Consider the following 24,399-nt stretch of genomic DNA (forward strand, 5'->3'; position numbering starts at 1 on the left):
AGAAAACCTACGATAAAATTTATACTACGTTACGGTACTTCGAACAGGAACCGTTTTCTGAAAAAATTTCAAAAACTGGATTTTTTGTACTAAATTTGTTAGGATTCGTTAAAATGTACACGATACTCTGAAAAGGCAAAATATTAGCTTTATATCTCAAAAACTAACCAGCAGATCGAGCTGGAGTTTCTTTTATTTTAGATATTTAGTTTATACTTTACATAGAGTTATTTACTTTAGATAGAGTACTATTAAGGTACAAATTTTTGGAATAATAAGTTTATAGAGTTATTAAACAAAAACTGGTAATCTGAGTTACACCCGCCACATTGACTGTCAATGCGGCGGGTGTACCTTTGATATTGCTATAGCTTCGTTCTGATGGAGGTTTAAATTTTTTAAACAGAGGTACTAAATACGTGGAAAAGGTTTTTAAAATTCGAACTTGATAGACTGTGGTGCATCTATCTTTTTCTTTAGATGAAAAAAAACATAATGACACGTTTAACTACGCGATTTGTCGTACGTTTTTTGTAATATAAATCCGTAGGTATATTATATTCTTATTATTGTTGACATTAAATTAACATCGATAACTAATTTTGTTTATCAAAACCGATTTGTTATATTTCAACTGTTTTTCTTTCATCTATTATTTTCTCGGCATAGTGAGGTGAAAAGTTGTGTTTGTCGCTCGGCAGCAAAAGTTGTTCTGCGTCTCGCGCTTTGAAACCCACGCTACGCTCAGGATTCTATTTTTGAACTACTCGCTTCGCTCGTGGTTTAATCTTCGAATCTTCGCTTGCTCAGGTTTCAATACAAGCACTCGCGTCAAACAATAACTTTGCAGCCTTGCGTAACAAATAACTATTTCTATAAATCTTGCCATATGCTATTTCTGTACTCCGTTGGTATGGTTTCTATGGTTTGGTAGACCATGATCTTCATTTACATGTAAAAAAGCAACACATAGAGTTGTAATATTTAAGTATATTGAATGACACGACTCTGACGACTATTATGATGTCGAATTATATTTGTGAAATGACTGTACTAGTTTGTTACAATTAATATAAAGATCGAACACTAAAAACAATTCCTTCAATCTGGCTGGGTTCGAATTAACGTCCAACAGTAAACCGTGCCAAACGCTTGATAAGTAAGCCACGGAACGAACTAGAGGATCTTACGAATTTTGCAGATCTTGTTGGCGATCTTTGTTTTTGGTATTCAGGACTTTTTGCCGTAGCGCCATCTGTGAGAAATCTTTTTCTACTTATAGAGTTTCTAACTCAATCTTCTCATGGGAATTTACGTATATTTGCATTAGGATCCACGAGTCATGAGCCAAGACTATAATGACGTTTAGTAATATCATTAGTTTCGAGTATATAGTATCAAATAATATCTAATAGCATTTACAATCTACACACCTCAGTTATGTCTGTAGTAAATTCGTATGTTTCCATGGTATATATTTAAAAAATCATACAAACTACACTAGTAAAAAAATTACGAATGGAATGGTTGTACGTTAGAATTTACATTTGATATTTAGGATCCATGAGTCACGATTACATGAATATTTTGTTATTTTATTACTTTCGCGTGTACAAAGTAAAATAATATCTAACAGCGTATACGAGGGCTGTTCCAAAAATACTTACATGAGTTAGCCACAGAGTAAGTATAATCTCTTTTTTAAGCGATTTCAAAAAAAGGAGGAGATTCTCAATTCGACTGTACGTTTTTTTGTATATATGTTACTCGATAATACCGATATTTGTGAACCGATTTTCATGAGTTGGAAAGGGGGTACCTCCACAGTGATCCCACTTAATTTTGAAGAAAATCATCCACTTCTAAAGGTGGCTGTTCACGCATGAAGATTCATTTTTATAAATGTCGCCTAAATTTTATTATAAGGAGCAATTATTTTAATGGTTGATTTTGCTATTCTCCAATTCATGCGTTTTTCTGTCTCAATATACTTTGAGTAGTGAGAACCGATTTTTATTATCTCCTGTGTCAAGTCCTGTATAGTGGCGAACTAGGGGATATTTCAATAAAACTTAGCAAATAGATGTAATTCCATGTACTTTTGAGGTTGGTTTTTTTAGTACTCTATACTGAGATTATTTTTTATCAAACCCGTATAGTGGCGAACTAGCGGATGAATCCGGGTTTGTGCACTTTCCGGTAACCGATTTCAATAAAACTTGGTAATTATAAAGAAAGAAAAGAAAGGAAGAAAATACATTTATTTGTTTACCACAATGACACCACAAAAAACAAAAGACAAAAAAAAAGAGAAAACGGAACAAAATAGAACTAAAACAAAACACGATCAAAACATTCAATGTAAAACATAAATATATAATTACGAATCAAAAACACAAACAAACACAAAATGAAAATGTATATACAAAAATTAGATAAAATTAAAACAGGAACTATTCACACCAAATAATAAAAAGAAGACTAAATATTGAGATACCTTGTGTTGTGCCAGCTGCGGTAACAAAAGGGTCACAAACTCAGTATTTGCTGGAAAACGCAACGCGTTCCCAGCACTGATTTTCAGTTAAGACCCTAAGTGAGGTCACGGAACAACATATGCAAGCATACATGCATTTAAAATAATTATATATATTTACATATTAAACTGTAACAGATGTGTGCGTGAGTGTGGGTTTGTGTGTTGTGTATGTTTAAATACTTCCAAATAATGTATGTAAAAATGTAAGTATGAAAAAAAATTATAATAATTAATACATATACACTATACCTACATCAAGCAACTAATATATTATATAACAAATGTGTATAAAAAGTATAAATAAATAGGTGCTGGAAAAAGTTAACAGAATTTCTTTTGATTTTCCAGCAGGAGAGCCTTAAACTTGCGCTTAAAAGCATTCCTACTAGAAGTGTTACGAAAAGGAGGAGGTAGCTCATTCAGCACTTGGATGACGCAAACTTGAAACTTCCTCTGAAAGTTGCTGTGCGGTGAGCAGAAACGATAGCCCGAACCTTGTTTTTAAAACAGTTTTGAGACCAACGAAGATTGCAATAGAGATACTCAGATGTCTCGGTTCTCACTACACCGAACAGCAACATAGAGAGGTGTAGCTGCCGACGAGCAGTTATGTTTAATAGGTTTGCAGCATTCAAAAACGGGGTGATATTGGGTCTAGGAGGCGCCCGAAAGCAAAAGCGTGTGAATGCGTTCTGTACACGTTGTATCAACTTCTCAGACCTACTAAAAATACAATCATTATATACCACATCACAATAGTTTAACCGCGACAATATCATAGTGATTCACAAAGGTGTAGATGTATTATATGTAATTCCACGTACTTTTGAGGTCGGTTTTTTTAGTACTCTGTACTGAGATTATTCCTAGTTTGAATTAACGGCTAATTGCATTACATATTTACAACAGTAATGTGAGCATTACTGCTTTCCAGTTTGGAAGGGTAAGGGTCCTGGTGAAATTACAGATACATGGAACTTGTCAACTCATGTCTCAGGATGAAGGGCACAGCGTCGGTGCCCCTGAGGTCTTTGCGATTAAAAACTTTGAGTGGCACTGCAACTGTTAGGAATAGGCGTACCGCTTACCACCAGGCCCACGACATGTTCGTTCCGACAGTAGGAATTATAAAAAAAAATTACTTTGTGAAAATCATTGGTCACACACTATGTATAATTCTTTTTTTTATTAATTTCACTCTTAGGAAATGAAACGATTTTTTTCGAATTTAAATCGCGTATATTTGTTTTTCAAACAAACTAACGTTCCCATGATCACAGTTGAACCTTCACCACCACAGTAATTTTTTTGCCAATTACGGTTGAAATCCGGAAAAATAGTTTCATTTCCTATGTGCAACAATCGCGAAAACCCAAGAACTCGATAATTTCACTCTTCTTTTGTTTGCAACAATGGACGTCATGCTTCTCGCTTTCATACTATAATTTTCTATGATTATAAATAAGGGTTAATCTTCAAGGAATCTCACGACAATTTACGAGTTGCTTTTGGGAAGTCAGTCGACAGAACCTAAACGATGACCCAGACCCGGCCGATCACCGGCTGCAGTAACTCATGAAAACGTCATCAGGATAGAGTGGCTATTGGAGGAGAATAGGTACATTCTTTAGATTAATTTTAAGATAATGTTAAATCGTTAATCTACTCGGATAACCCATTCATTATTATGATGGGCTAAGATTAACTTCATTCGGGTTTTGGAAGATTACAAGTCACTGGAAGTTCCACTGTGGCCATTCTATACGATAAAGTACAGTTTAGCGTAATTATCAATTTTTGTAGAATTTTTGAATCAGCCGTGCTTATTAAACAATCCTTATACTCTGTATTTAAGGAAATTACAATTTGTAGTATAAAAAATAATCATTATAAACACCTATTACTTAGACTTAATCATAGATCTATACTTTCAAAGCAAGATGATTCGATTCTCGCACAAATGCATTACGGTTCATTATTGAGTATCGATCGTCGTCCAATTTGAACACCCTCGCAATCACCATCTTCTTGTACCACTTCGTCATTATATATACTAATTGTTTACACACAAACACAGCTAGTTTTTATATGCTTGATATTATATTAAGTTATATAACGACTTATGACGTCAACGTAGTTATTACATATTTTATTAGCATCAGTAGAGCTTCTTGTGAAAGAGTTCGTTTAATAAATTACTGCTACCTTACCTATTTCTGCCACCAAGTAGTAATATGAGCATTACTGCGTTTTGGTTTTAAAGTGCTGGTGAAATTACAGGCACATGATACTTGTCAACTTATTTTTCAGAGTGACAGGCGCAGTGACAGTGCCCCCTTATTGTGTCCCTCATATCTTTGTGATTTAAAGCTTTGAGTGGCACTGCAACTGCTATAGACAGGCGTTGACCAGGCGCATTACTCTTCCGTCCCATCATTTAGGTACCAAGATCATAAAAATGTGACTTTTAACGAATAAAAGTTATTCATTAACGTATTCACCTGTGCCCGTAATACTTGAATGACGGGGTCAGTGTTATTTCAGCTTGCAAATACAAAAGAAAATAGTACAGTAACCTATTGGCATTTATGTTTCCGTTTCCTACAGGAAAATAGTGACTCTACATTGTTATTGTATACCATTTTGCATAGTGTAAATAACGGGTCATGTGGTTAATAAGTCGTTCAAGATTTGTCAAACATCCGTTTTAATGTAAATCAAAATAGCTGTTGTACGCGACCGTATTCCAATTTATGTTCACATTTTGTTCTGGAACAAGACGCAGGGGAACATAAATACGAGGAAACCCCCCATTCCTTTGTCGCGCCTCCAAACCAATAAATGGCTTTACCGATTTTACGATCTGCTTTCAATTATTTACCTACGCATTAGAATGATTTTCTGTACCATTTCGTTGAATCCTGCTCGTAACGCTGTTGTTGAATTTTCAATGGAAAAAAAATTCGTAAACCAACGCACGACGCCTATTGTTATCTACGCAGGTTTTTATAAAAGTACAATAATTCTATCAATTACTACCAACACGGCCTTGAATATGGGAGAGAGCAGGTGTGATGCTTATTGTTTATCGTAACTACTACGCCTCGTACGTACGAGTATGTTATTGTGAAGTCTAATAATAATATTATTATTACACGAGGAAAAAGAAACACTACCTAAATTACTTTGAAGGTTACGAAGCTCATTGGCGGTTTAAAATGACACCCATCACATATTACATAGTGCTTGCATTGCACCTAATTATCGTAAATAAACCAAAATAGTTCGTTAAAATTTGGTAACTATACGCAGTACATACACACTTTATGGCTGTTGCTTTGTTTACCTTTATATGGATAGGGCGAAAATGTATCGTGCACAAAACAATTTGTCAAACATAATAAATAAGGCAGAATTCTGTCAGTGGTGTTGATTGAAAGAGTTCGTGCTTATTAGGTCGGCTCTACGGCGTAGTTGCGGGCGTAGCGGGGCTGCGGAACTCCTAATGACCTACGCGGCCACCTGCAGCTGACGGCTACGAATCGTAAAGAGGCAAGTAAAAATAAAAGGAAATATGACTGCGATGACTCCATTTCTTATTTTTAAATTGTCACGACGCTGGGTTTGTCACCGAATTGGTGCCACTTCAATTTTACTTTAGAGGCAAATGTTAAAAGACTATATGAAAAAGTGATATGACTATATGAAGAAGTGAATACGTTCCATAGTATATATTACGAGTAAATGTATGAAAAAACTTAAATATTTCGGCGGATGTTAAAACATCAGAATTTTTTATTCCATTTTGGTGTAATATAGTGATATCCTAGAATAGCCAGATAGAGAGAACTGCTGTGTTTTCTTGTGATATGAAGTTCCTGACGTTACCGTAGGCGTTTCAAGTTACCTGCAAAATTTTAATACTCAAAAGTTAAAGTATGTAAATTATTTCCAAGTTGCTAATGTCTTTGTACTATAATTATATGAACTTATAGTAAAAGAATTTGAAAATATTATAAGGGTGAGCTTACTTCATTTAGGGATTTCTTAGGAATTGGTTACTGGATTTGTTATTTTGTTTAAGACATATAGAAATAGACATATATAGCCCGTTGCACCAACAGCCAAGTGCCAAGACATATAGAAGGCCCTATATATGGAAAAGAAGTACACCATTGGTAAGGGATTAAAGACGTGAGTTACGACAGAAATTACCAGATTCTTAAATCAATTATATTTTTTTATGTGTGTATGTTACAGGATTACTTTGACATTTGTGAACCGATTACGACAATTCTTTTTTGTTGGAAATGGGGTATTTCATCTCTGTAGTAATTCCATTCAAATTTCAAGAAAATATTCCTCCCGTATAAGGGCAGGTTTCCGTTAACCGATTTCAATAAAATTTGGCAAATAAGTCCAATAACAGAACAGATAAGCGAACTATTGAGGTTAGCTTTTTTATAAAAAAGTTATAATTATATACACACAGTTTTTTCTTTCAACAAATTAATAAACACGCACTATGAATACGGAATCTAGTTGGATATGAGGACATAGAAAGTGTATGGTAAAATCAAAGTTAGAAACATAATGGCACGTCGCCGCCCATGCAGACTAGTCTTGGCTGTGATATAATTGAGCGACTCGCCATAGTAAATTAGATTATCTAGTGGCGGAACGCCGCTGCTTCCACAACGTGATTAAATGAAAAGCCTGCAGAGGAGAATATTTGATATGAAACTCTTTTTGATATGCATTTTAAAAATATTATATTTCCTAAGTGCGTCCTAGAATGAATGTCTAGAATCATAAAGTTATACTTTAAGCATAAATCTCTTTAACAAATTAAAGTTGATACTTTTAGTTTTTTTCATACACAAGAGTACAATCACCTCGACGGGGCGGATTAATTAATATTTTAAGTCCTTTGCCTAAGGCCCAAAAGGGTTTCTCTTTAGCAAAGATAATTATGTGGAGAGGTGAAGTAATTATAAAGGCAATTTCCGGAGGGTGACAATTAGGGCAACTTTGGACATTGATTTTGAAGAGGTTTATTTGCGAGACAATTTGATATAGATTACTTGGCATTATTATTAATTGTCTTTGTATGACTGTCAAACGACAGTCATATAAAAATAATCAATTCTCACTTATTTTTTCAGCATTGGCTATAGAGCCATCAACTTAAAAAGGTAACAAATAATTAAGACACTCAAAACGTTATGTACTTAAACTAAAAGTTCATTCGTGTGAAAACTGTACGGCATTTTTTTTCTAGTGCATTCTTCCAGACTTATCATTATTTTGTGTTATTCTTAACTTCTATGTGTGATTAAAATTAACAGTTTATTTCTGTAATAGCCTGTTGTCTGTTGTTGTATATTCTCTTTTCAGTGAATTCTGCCATCGAAAATCACCGGTCAAATTCTGAGTAATATACACATGTCTTCCTTCACTTGACGTTGGCAGAATCATCGATTGTATCGATGGAGCTATGTTCGCTTGTAGGTACATAGGTATCGTTGGCTATGTCACTTTAAAAAAGAAAAGTAATAATAATAATATTTCTTTTTTCATACCCGTATACACAGGACAATAATAATTTCATATCTTTTGTATCAAAATTATTGGGGTTTCTTGGCTAAATTATCAAACATGTTAATTGCACACTTATTCATATAAGGTATATTAAAACCGTGGGGTCATGGTTGACGAAATCAGCAATCACGTCCTTAATTGTCAGAAGTGCGCGGGGCGGTTTTCAATGTATATGTAATAAATTGTGTAGTTCGCCGGGTTTTGGTATTGGCTAACGTGGCTTGTGTCTTGGACTTGTGCCGTACAGATGTCAAGAGGGCTGACGGCCTTACATGGCAAAAGAGTCGGTGTCTTTTGTGGGATGCCGGGCCGGGCATGCGGTTATATTGAAACATGCCAAGTACAGTGCCTTGAAACCGCTGTACGATTTTGTGCCAATTGCAGTGGAGACTGCGATTTGGGACTTGCGGAGGTCAAGGAATTCATCAGGGAATTGGGTCGTAGGCTTAGATATAGAGCCTGTGATCCACGCTCTGGGTACCTTGTACAACAAATTTCGTTGGCCATTCAGCGCGGTAATGGTGCCAGTGTTAGGTCCGTTTCCATTGTTATAGTTATATAAAAATAACTAAGTCTGGCAAATTACATTATTGATCTTTATGAGACGAGCCAATTGCTGATTTATATTTGTATCTACCTGACGAAGCCTATATTGCGAATTGTAAATTTTGGACTGCATTTGTTGCATACAATTTTAGCCATAAAATAAATAATAGATCTATGACAATGCTCTTGTACACAAGATTTTTTTTATGATACCCAGTGACGGGACGGACTTGTCTTGCACCTGGTGAGCTTTAAATCGCAAAGTTCTATAACATAAAAACATAAAGTTATATTCCTTCCCTTCACCCTGAGACACACATTTACCCTTCAAAACTGGAACGCAGTAATGCTCACATTAACGCTTAGTGGCAAAAATAGGTAGGTAGGCAAGGCCGTACTCTTCTGGACGAGCTCTTTCACATTGAGCTCTACTTCTACAACATTTATATAGTACGTTCATAGATATAAGATCATTGGTTCATAGTAATCAACGTTTGAAATCGGTCTGAATTCCTGGGGCATAGATTATGATTTTGTGGATCAGATTGTGGACCAGAATGAACATTGTCAAAAGTAGATAAGAAATAAAACACAATGGAAATGGAAAACAAATTAATATTTTTATAAATTATAATTAGTATTTGTTTACTTTAACATGGTAATTAGTGCATTTTGTAAGTAAACACGGCGGCGTTTTTCTTGAAGTTTTAATAAAATGACGCAATTTCACAAACGTCCCTTTGCACGACTTAAACTGATTGCAAGAAATTACATTTGAATCATTTTAGAACCTTCACGACGCGAACGGCGAAGTCTTTTTTATTAAATATTAATATCATTGAACTATGACAATTTTCTTTTATGTTGGTTTTACACAAAACGTGCAAATACCTACGTTGATAATAGCATCTTTATTCCGTTTAAAATTTAAAATAAGGGATAATGAATTTTAAGCACCGTCTGCAATAGTAAGAACAGTGAGAATAATAAACTAAGGTGGAAAAATCTAAATGAGATGGAGGTACAGTCCATTTTACTTCCAAGATCTGTGGAATACGGGTCATGCAGGAAGATATATCCGACGCAGTCCATTGCAGTTTTTAATAAATAAAACACGCAGAGCAGGCGCGGAGTAGATTCAAAGGCGAGAAGAAGTGTGATGAATAAATAATGTGCAGTTTTAAGCATTCAGTAATAAACTAAGGCACCATAGTAATATTTCTTAAAATATGCATATACATTGTTTACATACATATATATTGTGTCAAGTAGTCAAGTGGTTAAGAGCAGTGGTTAACAACAGTATTTAAGCAGTGTGTAGTTTTAAAACTCTGGGGAAAAGTTCCCGGCCCAAAATTTTCCAACCATCATTATAATCCGTGGCCTCAAGCGGCGTAATTTGGTAATCACAAAATTAAAACGGCTATGCACTTACTCTCTAAACAAATATATCTAATTGTATCCTACGACTTTAGTGTTCATATAACATTATATAATTTCAGCGTTTTTAATAATTAACTAATTAAATCATTATCGAACGTTAAGACTATTGCATATTAGTAAAATGTGATGAATCTCCTGAACTATTAAAATTATGCAATTGCTGCCTACAGCACTTTGATTATTACAAAAATTTAAAGTTATTATTAATTTAATATTGAAATCATAATAATGAATTGTGATGGGTATTGAATGTTGTTGTTTATAATGCTTATTTCAGTAAGACGTTATCAGGTTTTGGGAGGAACTTCTAACAGTAGTTAATAATAATGATTACCACTGTACAATACTGAAATTATCACTAAATGAGTCACAACACAACTTCATTACATTACATACTTCCAAAAGGCAGTAAAGAAAATGAACTGCCCACAATTACAACATTCCAGGTATTGTAGTGTTTGTCTGCTAGCTACAAAGATTCATTTATTCGTGGTTAATTTATTTTAAAACAAGTTACACCAAGTTTACTTAAAACACAATATATAATGATAAATGTAGGTCATACAAATATTTCGCCCGGCCCGGGAATCGAACCTGGGACCTCTGCGTGGCAGTCCGGCATGGTAACCGTTCGGCCACGGAGGCAGTTAATTGTTATTTAGAAATTCTTAAATCTATATGGGCATAGATTATGAATCCCTACCATTAGTGTACATACTATGACTATAAAAACAAAAGGCATGGGCCCACAGGGAATTGAGTATGTCTGGTGAATTGACGACAACACGTGATCAGCCCGCCACGACAAGATCACTTCTTCACCTAATTATTTTCAGTCTTACATAAAAACTCCTGTAAGCAATTCGAACATGTTTTATGTACAGGCTAAACAGACTATTATGTAGTACAGGGAAGTTGGCTGGTAACCATGTAAGGCTGTACCACAACAATGTAATTGATGAAGTGAAAACAACGCTTTTCCCATAACAGCGTAACAAATTTAACACTTCAGATTCAAGTAATAATAAAACAACGCAAAAATACGTATTTACGTAATTTTAAGCTTTGAACCGTGTCGTCGTTTTTGTAGTATGTAAGTCACTTCTTAGTTTTGATATAAATATATAAAAATAAAAATTGCAATATTTATTTTGGGTGAGGTTCTATTGATGTAACAACAAATACGTCATGACCGCCTGGAGAATATACCCTTTCAAACTAAAAAAGAATTTCCAAAATCGGTTCACAATTGAAGGAGAAATCAGTAAGTACACTGACATGCCTACAAAATTTAAGAATTTTCCTCGATTTCTATGGGATCCCCTCATCAGATTCTGACTTGGTAATAATGGGACCACCACGACAATGCACCGTTTCAAACAAAAAATAATTTACAAAATCGGTCTACAATTGACAGAGGACGGAGAAATCGGAAAACATACATACAGCCGAACGTATAACCGCCTCCTTTTTTGAAATCGGTCAAAAATTAATTTATGGTATAAAGCATTGACCTGACATCTGACATATACTTGCGTGATACAAAATACCATATACGATTCAAATAACAATTTTCAATCTACTGCGTCGATGTTATAATATATGTACGTTTTGTATAAACATTTAAATATCGTATACCTTGAGTATATAGCATTATAAATATAATCCCAGAGTCAAATTTAGGTGCGACGACGAGCAGAGAAGGAGAAAGTACATTAAAAAATTAGTCTTAGAACTGATACTTCCCCTAGTTAAGTATAAAACTAGGTTAGAATTTTTTAATGTGCGGTATATATTTCAATATCTTTTTATATAACAATCATTTTATATACTATCATTTCAGACGATTTTTACAAGGTATACGACCGGTCTCGCCTGTGGCTGCCTGTTCGAATTCGCCGGCGGCGCCGCGTGTCGGTAACTAAAAAGCGCGGCGCGAGAGACGTGCTCTCTCGTTTGGCGATTGTTCCTTGTTTGACAGCGTTAATTTGAATGATTAGTATGAATCGGTAAAGCAAACTACGTATGTTCAATGCAAAAAATCTCGACCTGCTCTTCTTGAATGATAGCACCTTCTTCTTCTGTTAAATTTTTATTTCTGTTGTATTTATTTGGTGGCATATAATTTATATGGCAGTAGTCACTATCTGCCATATAAATTATACGGCAGTGACTTCTTGCAATAAGCCGACGATATATATAATTCAGCGGCGTCTTTTCTTCCGGTTTTTTTTGTTAAGTTGTGTTCAATGTACAATACAAAAGTGGCTGCTGATATTTCCGAATAATAGCTCGAATCAGATTAAAGCTTTCGACACACGCCAGAATACCTGCGACCACGTGTGTCGGCCTGTGCTCGGCCTGTGCTCGGACTCGCACGTCTAAGAAACCAGCATTAGGCATGCCGAAGCATACCGTGTACTAGTGATGCAAAGGAAGTATCATAACAGAAACAGAAACGGAAGCAGATGTCAAAAGTAAATCTTAATTAAAGCAGATGAGGAAGCGCAAATGTAAATACTATAAAGATCTCAAAGAAATAGATTAAAACAGGGCGTGTTTTCGGTTTCATAATTGCACTTGAAACAAAACAAAATTGTTAAAACCCACGCACCCCACCGCCCAACATACACGCACGGGCCCGATTCATCGCCAACGTTACAAACTTCCGATAAAAGTTCCGTTATAAAAATTTCGGAAGCAGAAATGAAAACAGATATGAAAAAGCGTGCGGAACGTCTGCAGTTGCTTAAGCAGAAGCAAAGGTCTGTTACATCACTACCGTGTACGCCTCTCCCCACGCCCTGCACACCCGCATCTCGGAGTCTTGAAACCTGACGAAGTATCGCGAAGGGTGCTGAAGCTCAGGGATTCGGTATCCCCAAGCTTACGCAACATTCTATTAGTAGCTATGACCATTATCATTGAAATTTAAACTTTTTAGTGTCATACCAACGAATTTATAGTGTCATATGATTGAGGTATATTATTTTTCGTTACATAAAAATCCTTGCCATGCCATCCCAAAAGTGGGCGCCGGGCCTAAAACAAAATAATATAGTCGCAATGTTCTGAAGTTAAGTGTCATAACAACAACAAAAAGAGTATGAACAGTCAACATTGACAGCTGTTGACAAGCTTGAATCGCAGTCAAAGAATCTTTGTCTCTCAAAAAGTCCACCTGTGACACATTTAGGTTTGGTAAACCGAGAGAACAGTCCGTAAAGTAAAATTATGTGCCTCACAACGCAAACTGCTTGCGGCGATTTGATTCATAACTGTATCACTCTGAATTCATAGGGTATTAAAAATTGTAATGATAATAATAAAACTAAATTTCGTACATGAACAGAAACAGGTCACTCTAGGAGTTACAGAACAATTCAAGCTTTTTACGGTCAATCTCGAACTAGTGTTCGCTACGTAATTTCCGTGGCAATTTTTATCGAGAATGACCGTTTACATCACAGTTATCATTAAAATATGAGTTTCCATAAACTACGAGTAGGTTAAAAAACTTGCGTTTTAAGAAAAAATTCTAAACATGGCATAAAAATTAACAATGCGCAAGGAATAATGTTGTACTTACCATAGTTTAGACGGTATCTTTATTTATATACTGCATTATTGATTTTTTTATGCTACATGATAACATTAATATAGTTAAATAAAAGATTATCAGTCTCTTCATAGTTGAGTGTTTAATTTTTTAGTTAATTTTTGCTATACGCGTCAACTAAAAATGTTACAGTTTTATTGATTTTATTGAAAAAAGACCTTTCTAGAATTGTCTATTCGAAAACGTGTATTTCTGTCTTTCTGTCTAACCGCTTTTTGTCTTTTTATCTTTCTTTAATTCTTAATGACTGTCCCTATTAAAATAACCTAGTTGGTCCACTAGGGCTAGACCTACCTAGGTTGGCATTTTCCTCTAATGGCAATGCAGTGACGACGAAGGATGGCACGCAATAATCGCACCGTTAATACAATAGTGTATTAACTCAAAAGTGCACTTTTTTCGGAATCGATGAAAAACGAGTTACTTGCTTGCCGTGAAAGATTATTTAAATTTATGCATAGGTTAAAGTTTATTACAAGTAGACATCTAAACAATTTCCTACTTGAAAAATATATTTCAAAATAAAACAGAAAATAATTGACCATTGTTGAGTAAGGGCTGTTTTGTCTAGAAGTAGCTCAAAAGAAGGTTAGTACCATTTTAGGTAAGTAAATTTCTTTTGTTTCTTGCAATATTCTAACGATGGACATATATTTTGAGTTACAACACTGTTTCAATAGCCGTGCGACTATGAAATAGTTGCCTTACCGTACATCACAAACCGAGTAGAGTTTAGTAGTTTGGATAGTCTCTTCGTTTAAATGACATGCTTTAAGGTTCTGTGTGCTTTTTCTAGTAGAAAAGTTTTGTATCTTCTCATACAGGTATGCATACGTAAATAGAGATTGGCTAAGCGCCTGGTATACTAAGAAAAATATACATATAAGGATCCGCCGACTTCCGTAGTTCTATAAAAATATAAACAGGTATTCAAACTATCTGCTATCTGCAGACGGACGGATGCTAATCCAAATCACCAATCTAAAACTAGAAACTTTAGTAAGGTCGAGGCATTTATGCTTAGTAGATTGAATAGAGCATAACAGTTTATAAGCCAGTATGTTAAAGGATAATTTGTTTTTGTTAGAGACGTTTTCGCGTGCACTTTTGCTTTTGTTTATTCAGTTGTTTATAAAAAATATCACAATTTTCCTGGGAAATAGAGCAAAGTTCATTATAAATCATGACTAAGGTAAGGCCTAGAATACTGCCCTGGAGAACACCAAATCGCTGGAGACTGACTCAGTCTTGACACACTGATAGCGATATGTCAAACAGCCTGCAAATATTTATAGGGTCAATACTTACCAAGGTTGGGGTCAGAAATAGTGTGAGATATAGGTCAAAGAAACTACTTTTGAAATTGATTCCACTCGCTAACTGGGTAATAAGGCTAACCTTTGAAAAGTGTCATGTCAAGGCGTGATTGCGTGACCCGTAATGTCCGAAAAAGGTCTGTATAAAGTTTCCTTATGATTAAATAGCGTGCATTGGAATTTAAATCTAAAAACCTTTAAGTTCCCAAGAAGATTACTAATGATCTACTGCAGTGCACGATGATGTTTTAAATGCTTTTGCTTACCTATTTAAAACGTTTATGACCCTTGGCAATTAGCATGAAACGAACTTATGCTTCACTTATTTACCTAACAATTTATCAGCATTTCTCAAAACTTATAATAAAATTTTCTAAGGGGCCTCTACGGACCCAGGTTCTTTTGTAAATTATTGTTTTTATATTAAGTTTTACGTTTTCGCGATTGTTACAGATAGGAAATGAAACTATTTTTTCGGATCTAAATCGCGTATATTTGTAATTTCAAACAAACTAACGTTCCGGGCCCTCTACAGGTCCCATGATCACGGCTGACTGAGATGGTAAAGTCATCAATCAACAAGTTATTTCGAATTTTAATGCAAACTACTTTATTTTACACTATGGTTACAAAAGTTATTAAACTTCGTCCATACATTTATTTTACAGCTCGAGTACTAAACAATTAGTGATGTCCTAATGCGTTACCGATTCGGTATCTTATAACTGTTATAAAAATCTACTTTATTGATTGATGAATGTGAGCGCATTCACATTCATAATGAATTAACACTGATGTTACTGAGATTTCCAGTGATAATTCCAGTTCCTATGAATAAGAATCCGACGATTCATTACAATAAACAATTAGAATTTCTTATAATTATTTATATCTATTTATTTTCATTATAATGTATTAGACAGGTACCAAAACCTTTTATTAATTATACAATGGAGAAATCAACTTGAATAATCTTCGTTACTTAATCTGTCGGCTCGAGAAATATCGGAGCTAAAGAGCACGTATCTATAAAGAAAAAAATAGCGTCCTTGAAATATTGCACTTTTTTATCTATGGTTAGCACATTTAGGCATGCTTAAGCCAAAAGTAAATTAGATGGTTGGACCAAGGTTGGACCCTTAGACTGTTTTTTTCCATCCTGTAAGGTTGGATCTTGAACATGGACCTTATTTTGAGTTTTCCCAAGAACGTTCAAATTTATGCTACATACGTTTAATATAATGCTTATATATGAATACAACAATTTGTATTATCTTATTTTATTTTATAACGTATTTGCTCGTAAAGTGGCTGAAATCACACCAATTTCAATATCGTAATGTACTTCATTACGCACTTGTGCGTTATTGTAATGTAAAACGCACCAGTTTTTTTTTTAATAAAGTAACATGCACGGTTTTTTAAGATGCTCCGTCTAAAAATTAACGATACTTTTTTCAATCTTTGCAAAGAGTTTTTATGTTAGAAAAGTGGTCAATATTTTTAGAATAAAATTAACTTTGGGAGATAAAATATAGTAAATAAACATTTAATTCTTTCATTTAATTAATTTCGACAATAAATTACAACCATTTATCTGTAACAAAAACACAAAAATATTAATTTACTTTATTAGTAATACTGGCTATTTTTATACCTTTGCCTAAAAAAAAACGTTGATGCGCGCGCATGGCTAATTTGTGGACAAGTAAAAATTATTTCGCGCGCTTTTTCTTTTCGCTGTATTGTTTTTATTTGAAAATGTCGTCAAGTAGTGATGAATTTATTAATTCGACACCGCCACAAGTCTTAAACGCAGCGAAAAAGGCTACTCTAAGCCTCTTACCTGAAAAATCGACCGATAGACACTTACAATCGTATCAAAATTTCATCATATGGAAAACAAGCAGAGATGCAAATTCATTTTCAGAAAATGTGTTTTTAGCCTATGTCATGGAACTTTCTCAAAAATATAAGTCAAGCTCAATGTGGTGTTACTATTCAATGCTAAAAAGCACTATGAAAACAAACCATGGTATTGATATCAAGTTATACTCCAACTTGATAGCATTTCTAAAAAGACGCTCAGATGGCCATGCAAGTAAAAAGTCGAAAGTATTTTCGGCTGACAATATCAAGAAGTTCCTAAAAGAAGCTCCGGATTGGCGATATTTGGCAACAAAGGTCAGTTGAAACTAAATTATTGTTATTAATTTCTTTCACTTTCGTATTTCTTTACAATATAGGTGTTTATACGTTCTTTTTATCTCTTTTCAGGCTGTATTAATATTCGGTATAAATGGTGAATGTAGACGTCAAGAGTTGGCAAACATAACAACTAATGATGTCGAGAACCATGGGCGGGTTCTTCTTGTCCAGGTCAATAACACAAAAAATAAAATTCCAAGGTCGTTCACAATACAGGGGCATTTTTACGACGTAGTGAAGAAATACGAAGCGCTTCGTTCAACAAAAGCTAATTACAACAGATTTTTTCAAAATTACCAAAATGGAAAATGCACTAACCAACCCATTGGCATTAATAAATTGGGAGCAATGCCGAAAGAAATTGCCACTTTCTTAAATTTGCCTCAAGCACATGAATACACAGGGCACAGTTTTAGAAGGTCCTCGGCTACATTGCTCGCCGATTCAGGTGCGGACTTATTGACACTAAAACGCCACGGAGGATGGCGGTCAAGCAATGTAGCCGAAGGATACATTGAAGACTCGATAAGAAACAAAGAAAAAATTAGCTCTCGCATTACAAGGAACATAAATTTGGAGTCAAGTGTTTACTTTCAACCATCTACGAGCACACACGCGTACATTCCACCATCGTCGCCGCAGCCGCAACCGCTTCCGCTGCCGCCACCGACTGCAGAACTCTGTGGTCTCGTTTCTCCTACTTTCACTCAAGAGAGTGAGAGAGAGACTGGGGAGATTGTAACTAATATTAACAACTTGACAACATTAAAAATGCCAACTGGCAACGTAACAATCACTTTTGAAAATTGTTCAAATTTCTATAACTGCTTTAACAAGTAATTAAAGATTTATTCGTTTAAGAAAGTCAGAGTCTTATTTATTTCCTCGCAAATATGTTATAAAACGTCGTATGACATACGTGCGCTTTGAAAATTACAGCCTCTGCTTTCTTATAACAATATCGCCTTGGCTGTAATTTTCAATTCACCGCATTTATATCATAATGTACTATTATGTTAATGAATTTTTTTGTGAAATAACTCCATTAGTTTTGTTATGATGATGACTATAAAGGTCGAACACTCAGAAAAATTTTTTTCGTAGACCCGGTGGGACTTGAACCCACGACCATGCTCATACCCGTAGCTCAGATGGTTAGAGCAATTCTACGGTGCAGCATGGTCGTGGCTTCAAGTTCCACCGGGTCGACGAAGAAAATTTTTTTGAGTGTTCGATTTAAATAAATTAAATTTATTATTGTTGTTGTTTGTAAATAGAATGTAGACACGAGGTGTATTTTTACACAAGTTTCACACATGAAAAAGGCTTGTAAATTGTGATCGAGTGACAAAAGTTCGAGGATAATTCAGAGGCAGACGGAGCGACACAGCGGGCGCCGTTTTTCACTGACCGTCCATTATGTCTTTGCGTACATACCCAAAATATTGCTCAACGTTATTCACACTGCTTGTTACAACTAGACATGATTTTCTATATCATGATTGTCTATATTATGACGGTGAATGGTGAGTTCGTGCATAAACATAAATTTTTATCACTGACGCTAATAGAGTTTCTGGGGGCCTACCATAACCTTTCAAAAAACAATCTTATTTCAATATAAGCTTATAGTAAGCTTATTATAATATTAATCATATTCGTACCAGGACATACCTATCAACTAAGACATGTATTATTGCTAAAGGGACTGAAAGAACGAATGATTTACCAATATTGTCTATTCCTTACTAAAAATAGGAAAGCAATAACGCTATACGAACTGCATAATGCCTTCTCTTCTTTTTTATGTTTCGAATCGTCCTATCGTAGTATAATGTTAAAGTACTTAATATTATTTGCATCATTGACTTACAAATAAATGGACGACGGGTCTAATACAAAAACCACGAAAAAAATGTCCCAAGTCAATCTATTTAAACGCAGTGACATGTAAAGGAATATGAAAAAGCTAAAACGTTGAATTTAAATTGTAATGTCATCGCAGTACTGTCTAATTTTGCTTGCTTCGCTGTCAGTCGAACAAACGAAGACTAAAGCGTGAATGACGCTCTGTATACGATTTTAACGCCCTATAAGTTCGGACACTTTTTAGCGCGGACCCGACGTCCGTATAATTGTAAGTCAATGATTTGCATTCAGAGAATTTTAACTGCCAAAAAAAGAAAAGTATGAAATCTATTAAAATTACGTTGTTTTCAATTATTTTTCCGCATTTTCATGAAGAAAAGTAAATAAAACAAGCTAAGTCTTGATTGTTCACGTTGTGAATTCAGGATTGTTGCCTGGTGTCAACTGTTAGTTTCGCCAAGGAGCATATATATGTCGCTGTCCAAATTTTACGAAATGAACATCGCGTATTTTTATTTAACGAGAAATTATTTCCTATGTACTATTAAATAAAAAAATAAACAAAATATTGAAGAGATATATGTAAATAAACAAGTACAACTTAACTTTTAATCATTACAAATCAATATTAGGACAATAAAACTGAAAATATTGTTGTTTCCATTGCATTCGTGTAAATATTTTAAGATTGCTAAATTTGACATAAGAGCAATATTACTTTAATGTTAAAGTCGCGTCATAGTATGAATACTGAATGAATGAATAGTCACAAAGCTGCCAACAAAACATCATAGTTGTAACATTATAATAAGCTTACTTTAAGCGCGTAATGTATGAAAAGTCAATGTAAGGTTAAAGTAATATTGTTCTAAGAGGTTGTGGTAAAAAAAAAAAAAAAAAAGGCCCCCAGGTGCATGATCTCACCCTTTGATATCAGTAATTTTGTATAGTTCAGTTATCGACATTATAAGGGAAGTGAGAGAGAAGTCTATAAATTTGAAAAAACTTTTTGTTTTTAAACATAAATCAATAGTGTTTACTTTACTTCACAGAACCTTCAAGTAAGATTATGCTGTAGTATGTTTCATAAAAAAGCTATTATAATTATTACTAAAAAAATTTAATTAAAATTTCTCTAAATCTCCAATAATAAATACAAAAAATTCAATAATTAACTAACCAGTACTCGACACTCACCAATAATGAATACTTAGTAATTGAGGCTTACCAATAAGAAACGTGTTACTATGGTAGAAGATTTTGTCCTAATGTTATTCGAAATAAATTTAAAAATAACATTTTTTTATAAAAAACTGACATCAAAAGTTCGTGGAATTACATTTTCCATGTTTTATTGATAGCGGTTACCAGAAAGTGCGGGAAATTGGACTCATCCCCTAGTTTGCAACCCTTAGAGGAATATTTTCTTTAAATTGAAATGGAACTGAGGTACACTCTTTCTAATAAAAAAAAAACGAAGGTTCACAAATTCCGAAAAGATCGCGTCACATTACAAAGAAAATAGAGCCGAATTGAGAACCTCCTACCTTTTTGAAGTCGGTTAAAAAGATGTCGAACAGTGGTGCTAAGTCATTCACAGCGCCACCTACTTAATTACACATACATGTGTTGTGTTCTTTAACAATATCACTACAAAGAATATTAGGGGTTAAAGTATGAAATTGCCGTTTTATTGCAATAGGTTCTTTGAATTTTCATAGAATCTTCATGGTTTGAGGTTTTCGAATGAAACTTTTTTCAAATGGTTTCTGTGATTTTTTTTTTTAATTTGAAACATTTGAATATCGACTTTCAATTGTTTTTGTTATTCAATTTAGACAAGAAAGATGGATACTGCGAAAATTCGAGTGATTTTTGAATACGAGTTCCGACGCGGAACTAACGCGGCAGAAACAGCCCGCAATATCAATGCTGCGTTTGGAGAGGGGTCTACTAATGAACGCACCGTGCGATTTTGGTTTAAACGCTTTCGTGATGGAAATTTCGACTTAAAGAACGAGCCACGAGGAAGACCGCCCACACAGGTGAATAACGATGAATTAAGAGAGATAGTGGAAGCCGATCCTAGTCAAACTACCCAAGAATTAGCGGCATGGTTTAACGTTACCTTACCCACAATATTGACTCACTTGCGTCAAATCAATAAAATAAAAAAATACGAAAAATGGGTGCCTCATGATTTGACTGATCTGCAGAAAGAAACGCGTGTTGAAACTTGTGTTGCCTTGTTGAACCGGTACAGAAATGAAGGAATATTGGATCGAATTGTAACATGTGATGAAAAGTGGATTCTTTATGATAACCGGAAAAGAAAAATGCAATGGCTGACCCCAGGTCAAATGCCACAACAGTGTCCTAAAGCAAAACTTACCAATAAAATGGTAACTGTTTGGTGGTCTCAGCATGGTGTTATTCACTATAGTTTTCTCCGATCTGGTCAAGCAATAACGGCAGATGTCTATTGTGCCGAACTCCGAACCATGTTGACAAAACTAGCAGTAAAACAGCCCCGACTCATGAATCGATCTTCACCATTATTGCTCCACGACAACGCGAGACCTCACACAGTACGAGAAACCATTTTGACCCTTCAGGAACTGCAGTTAGAAACCATTCGACATCCTCCGTATTCACCAGACCTTGCTCCAACGGACTACCATTTATTTCGTGATTTGGACAATTATCTAAGTGACAAGAAGTTTTCTTCCCAGGAGGCAGTACAAAATGCTTTCACACAGTTTGTGCAGTCTAGATCGTCGGAGTTCTATCGCAAAGGCATTAATAACCTTCCCATTAGATGGCAGCAATGTATAGATAATAATGGCAACTATTTTGATTAAATAAATTTGTTAAAAATTTAAAAAATAAACAATTTAGATTTTCAGTACAAATCGGCAATTTCATACTTTAACCCCTATTATTACAATGTTGCTATTTTCACATAATATACATGTTATAGATCGCCGTAATACGATTTCTCTTTGAACTTTTGTAATGAAAATGCTGCAAACATTTTCCTCATCAAAGCGGAGCCTATCGAAGCTTTTCCCTTAGAAGCAAATTATAAGTCTTATGAGAGAAAATGAGTCGCGAAATCAACGCGATGATGAGCGAACGGCGATGGAAAGAAATGGGGGCAATCAGCATCAATCATAAGCGGTTTTTTGTTCTCATCGCGGAAATGTTGATATATTTATGGTGTTAAAGAGAGAGTTATTGCAGTCGAAATTGAAAGATGTTACACGTAAGCTTATGCTTCCATGTATTGTGTATGATATACGTGCTCATAACCTGTGTCATACTTCATTTAATATTTTATACAACTGTTTAGTTGACGGTAATTCATTTTTAAAAACAATAATTACGCTTCCACGTTTATATGGCGAACGGCTACAGAGTGGAATTCCCTGCCCGCAGACTTATTTCCTGAAATTGTAACTTGAACCTTTTCAAGGGGAGATTGAGTAGACATTATTTAGGTGTGCATCTCTATCTTCGATATCTCGCCACTTTTCACCAGGTGAGATGGAGGTTAATTGTGCACTTTTATTTTATATTAAAAAAAACACCACCAACGTTGATAAATATCAATATATATATATATAATATATTACATTTCATATTTATCAACACTGCAGTTGCTTTAAAATTTATTTTGTCATTGAATGTTTTGGCATTACCTAGTATTTATGTGCATGGTCTGTGGGCATTACAATAAAAGTTAACATGAGATGGTTACGCTTTGGAGATGACGTACTATAACAATTGTTTGTATTTAAATTCTCTATTCAGAAAACAAAAGCTGCGGTACTCTGCAACAACACTAATGCGGTTATTATTTCGTTTTGCAAAAGGCATCAACTGTCTTAATGTCTGTCAACTGCCTTTTTAATTCATACTAATAAATAATTACTAATTTCCGGGAGAAACAGTGACCACACTCGTTTCAAGAACTTTTGAAATCACGATAGGCTATTTTCAACAACCACACTAAAGTTCTGAATCAGCTTTACTAAAACTTTATTAAAATGTAACTTTATAGCGTCGTTTTAAACCTCTGCAGCGGTTTAACGCCCACGTCATATTTCAAATTAATTTCTGGCACGAATTTACAAAGCAATCTTACATTCAGGAAACAAGTGTAACGTTGTTTGGCAAGGTTTTAAAAAAGAAAACGTGAAGTCTAACTACACACATCAAAAATGTCTAGGGATCAAGCGCGTTCTTGTTAATTACCTGAAAATCAGGTTTTTTTAATAATTTTTTTTACATCAATGGATTTTTTTTGGTCAATTTCTTATTATTTGTAAAATTAACCAAAAAATCAATTGCTGTTAAAAAAATTAATTAAAGAAAAACCTGATTTTCAGTAATTGTCAAAAACATGCTTGATCCAAGAGAAGTTCGATAAAATCAAACATTTACCAATACCAGTAAAACAAAGAGTAGGTAAGACTTCGAAAGCCAGAATTTTTGAATTATTATCGTAGAACTTACATGTCTCCAACTTTGAAATGCTGCCTCAAGAAAGGTATTCTAAAATCAAGAAATTTCTTCAAATCCTGTAGGTAAGCAAATATAGTAAATGTAGGAATTCTTTTTCCAGCGCCGCGGCGGTATTCTAGTATATTTAACCTTAAAATAATGTAGTATTCGATTAATCACTGCCGTGGTTTTTGTCTAACCTACGAGATTTTGAGGGTAATATGCAACATTGAATTGGATTTATAAGTTTGTAAATTCAAATGAGAAAGAAAGAAGAAGAAAACTTGTTCGTGATTGTTCACAAGTCGCAGAAATGTTTTCTCTTTTAGAAATAATTTCTCGATGTTTCGTTCGATAAAATGTGGTTTGACGAAGTGTTTTTTAAAAAGGTGGAAAAAGTGCTGTGAAACAATAGACGATCGAGCGTTGAAAGCCCATGAGCTCGCTATTCACAGCCAAAGGATGAAAAAAAGATCGAATGACCGTCGCCCGGGGCACGCGTCTAGTGCCTGTCTTTTAGAGCTCACAGTTCATTATTTGCGTTCAATGTTTACGTCCCATTCGATGGATCGACAATCAGTTTATTGTTATTGAACTATTCTAAAATTTTATTTAAAATCGCTGTGGAGACTAGATTTAAACTTTATAGGTGTATTCATAGACAAGAGATACTCCAAATTTTGTCAGTGTGTACCTGGACGAAATTTGCAAATATATGCTTAGGTTTAAAGTAAAGCTCTCAGCAGATACCA

The sequence above is a fragment of the Hyposmocoma kahamanoa genome, unplaced genomic scaffold (assembly GCF_003589595.1).
Source record: "Hyposmocoma kahamanoa isolate Upper Pololo Valley unplaced genomic scaffold, ASM358959v1 87, whole genome shotgun sequence".
Taxonomy (NCBI): Eukaryota; Metazoa; Arthropoda; class Insecta; order Lepidoptera; family Cosmopterigidae; genus Hyposmocoma; species Hyposmocoma kahamanoa.